Source organism: Asparagus officinalis, chromosome 5, assembly GCF_001876935.1.
Source record: "Asparagus officinalis chromosome 5, Aspof.V1, whole genome shotgun sequence".
Taxonomy (NCBI): Eukaryota; Viridiplantae; Streptophyta; class Magnoliopsida; order Asparagales; family Asparagaceae; genus Asparagus; species Asparagus officinalis.
In genome coordinates this window covers 85,598,982-85,603,118 of record NC_033798.1, presented here as the reverse complement: position 1 = coordinate 85,603,118, position 4,137 = coordinate 85,598,982, and positions in this window count along the sequence as shown.

Genomic DNA, 4,137 nt, shown 5'->3' with positions numbered 1-4,137 from the left:
CGAAATAGCGAAAAAGGGGAAAACGCAGATATCTCCCAAACCGTAAGGAATTTGGCAAAATGGAGGAAGTGAACCGAAGCCTTCGGCTTGGTTCAGATGGCTCCATCTCGTCGAGATAGGCGATTTTCATATATAATTCGTCCAATTCCGACTTACGGTTTGAAAGTTACGGCCTATTCTTCAATCCATGCTCAGGAGCTCGCCTGCAACTCAAATTCGCCTGCAGTCCCAAATCCGCCTGCAGACCCAAGTCTGCCTGCGCACCTGAGCTCGCCTGCAAACCCAGTTCGCCTGCTAGCTCGCCTGCAGACCCAAGTCCGCCTGCAGTCCCAAACTCACCTGCAGACCCAGTTCGCCTGCAAGCTCGCCTGCAGACCCAAGCTGCAGACTCGCCAGCTCACTGTCAACTGCCCACTTGGAGTATGGGAACAGTTACATCAGTGGTCAAATCCCACAAATCAAGGGAGAGGGCACAATACTCCAGGCCCGTCAGATGGCCGTCCACAGTACGAATGAGCGGACAGGCGCCGAAACAGCCTGCACCCTCATAAATGCGGCTCACCTCAGTTGTCCAGGTGAAGGGACGAGAGCCGCCAACGCTCGGTGGTTGGTCAGATCCACGCAAGCATCTGACAGCCGTTGTCACGCATACGAGGAGGGGCTTTCCCACTCCTATGTAGCGTGATGCAGAGCACAGCTCTTCGAATGACCATTGACGGTACGAATGAACAGCAGGACGTCTCCGAACAACGTGTGGTCACATCCCATAATTCAAGGAGCAGTCAAGCTATCTCCCTCACCTCTATTAGTGGTCAAATCCCATGAATCAAGGGAGAGCCCATGCCATCCCTTGCCTGTTAAAACCCATCTTCAGCAGCATGAAGAAGGGGGATTGGCCGTTGCATATTCTGCTGGCTAATCTCCCAAAGGTTGAACCTGGACCTTTGCCAAAGGCTCCCTCATTTGAGAACCGAAGCTCCGGCTCCGGCATCAACTTCGATCGGATCGTCCAAGGGAAGCAGACTCGGCACGAGCACCGAGCGAGGCATCCTATCGCCACCTAAAGTCCCCACACAAAACAAAGAGGGCCTTCCCTCTGCTTCTGTTGTAAACATTTGATTTGTTAGTTTGTAATAAGCTTTCTTATAAATACAAACGAAACTCCTTTCTTCGGAAGAATCAAATTTTCACCCTACAGAAGATGGCGACCACAGTGGGAGAATCCGTTCATTCAGATGAATTGGTGGTGGCGCAGTCTGACGAAGTTGCTGCAGGGACTACTGTTGAGTCCCTTGTGATCAAATTCGAAGGGTACTTACAATCGTCCTCTTCTCGCAGCAATACATCTCGCGATGGTTGCAGAGTCGTGCGGGTGGCCCAGCCCCAAGAGGCTGAGGCAACCAAGCCTGAGGGATCTACCCAAGCCGAGGCAGGGGGTTCTTTTCCCCCCGAACCAGTTGAGGCCGAGCCGAGATTCGAGAATGCAGGTCTAGGGGCTGCTGAATGGGTCGATGAACGATCCTCGCAGACCCCTGTGCAAGAGGAATCAACCATTTGTGTCGACGCAGAATACGCCTCCGTCGTCGACATGAACGCTCCTCGTTCAAAAAGATCCAAACAGCGGCGACGAAAAGCTCTCGCTCGTCTCGAGGCGCAATCCCTCATCCCCCACGACAGCCTGAATTATTATTCAGGCTTGAGGCGAATCAACCTCTTGAGCCAGGTTCCCATTTTTGGCGAACCGCTCGAATCGGGCGAGCCTAGCAGTTTAGGCGAACCCATCTCTTTGAGCCAGGTTCCCAGCTTCGGCGAACCGCTCAAATCAGGCGAGCCTAACGGCTTAGGCAAGCCCAATCTCTTGAGCCAGGTTCCCAGTTTTGGCGAACCGCTCAAATCGGGCGAGCCTAGCAGTTTAGGCGAGTCCCACTCTGTGAGCAAGGTGTTCAATTTTGGCGAACCAAGGGCACCTGAGAGTCCGCCGAAGAAGCTTCAAGGAAGGAGATCTGGTCCTCGCTGCTCGCCGACCAATAATTCTCACCTCCAAGAAGAAAGGTAAATTCGAACCCAAATGGGAAGGACCGTTTATAATAGACACAGTCTATTCAAACGGCGCATATCGCCTGATTACTCAAGAAGGCGCCAGGCAATTAATGCCAATAAATGGGAAGTTCCTGAAAAAGTACTATCCCTAGTACATTCAGGATAACCCATTTACCGGGAAGTTCCTCGAAGAATATTACACTCAATATTCTAGAGGATAACCCAAAAACATCTTTACCACCAAAATCTTTCACTGATCAAGTCCAACTGGCGGTGAATCCACAAAAATGTTTATCCGGCCCTCTTGATTCCGTCCATGAACAAGAAGTCCATTTTCAGTTCGGAGTCCCCTTTCGATAAACGAAAGAACTCCCCTCCTTTCTCTTTGGTTAAACTTTTTTATAGTTATAATCAAAGTTGAAATTTCGCTTCGATAAACGAAGAATTCATCTTTCGATCAGATAACCAATCCTATAAAAGGTAAGTTTATCTAGATCTTCCAGATTCTCGGAGTGGACACCCCACTTCTAGTTTCTTCCTCGCTGGAAATAGAATATAAAATTCTTCCTTTCCAGGATCAGGGAATAGAATATAAAATTCTTCCTTCCTTGTTTTCGGGTTCGCCTTCACCCTAAAAGAAGACCGGGAAATAGAATATAAAATTCTGCCTTTCCCGCATCGATCTTTTCCGAAATTTATCAATTTAGGATTCATCCTAGGAAGTTTATCCCGAATCCTAAGCAGGGATAAGTCTGCGCCTGACACGCGCTGCCGGTTAGTTCTTAACCGTTTAAAAAGAACACCCGTTCACATATTCGACATTGTGACAGGTTGTTATTAATAACACCAGAATCCATGCCTTACACGCATGGGGAATTTCATCCTGAATCCTAAGAAAGGATATGCCGACGCCTAACACGCGTCGCCGGTTTAGTCTTTTTCCGAACAAAAAGACACCAGAGTCCGATTCTGGGGTATTTTATCCCGAAGCCTAAGTAGGGATAAAGTCAACACCTAACACGTGTTGCCGGGTAGCCTATTCCCGTAACAATGGCGAAGTCTATGTATTCGACATCATAGCACGAAGTCTAAGGGAGTTCATTCCCTTAGCACAACGTTACATGCGGAACGGATTCCGATAATCCGCATGCTAGCCCGACTCAAACGGTAGTCGGTAAAGGCTAATCAAACCCGTTGAAGGCTGGGGGTTAGCCAAAAATCCTAAAGTCAACACCTAACACGTGTCGCCGGGTAGCCTATTCCCGTAACAATGGCGAAGTCTATGTATTCGACATCATAGCACGAAGTCTAAGGGAGTTCATTCCCTTAGCACAACGTTACATGCGGAACGGATTCCGATAATCCGCATGCTAGCCCGACTCAAACGGTAGTCGGTAAAGGCTAATCAAACCCGTTGAAGGCTGGGGGTTAGCCAAAAATCCTAAAGTCAACACCTAACACGTGTCGCCGGGTAGCCTATTCCCGTAACAATGGCGAAGTCTATGTATTCGACATCATAGCACGAAGTCTAAGGGAGTTCATTCCCTTAGCACAACGTTACATGCGGAACGGATTCTGATAATTCGCATGCTAGCCCGACTCAAACGGTAGTCGGTAAAGGCTAATCAAACCCGTTGAAGGCTGGGGGTTAGCCAAATAGGGATAAGTCAACGTCTAATACACGTGGCCGGGTAGCCTATTCCCGTAACAATGGCGAAGTCTATGTATTCAACATCATAGCACAAAGTCTAAGGGAATTCACTCTCTTAGCACAACGTTACATGCGGAACGGATTTAGACAATCCGCATGCTAGCCCGACTCAAACGGTAGTCGGTAAAGGCTAATCAAACCCGTTGAAGGCTGGGGGTTTGCCAAAAATCCTATGAGTATTATGGTCAATCATTTCAAACGGAATGAGGAATCATAATAAAGATAAAGACAAAAATCAGGTCCACTAACTTAGCACAACGTTACATGCGGAACGGATTTCGTCAATCCGCATGCTAGCCCGACTCAAACGGTAGTCGGTAAAGGCTAATCAAATCCGTTAAAGGCTTAGGGTTTGCCAAAAATCCTAAATACACGTCTGATACACG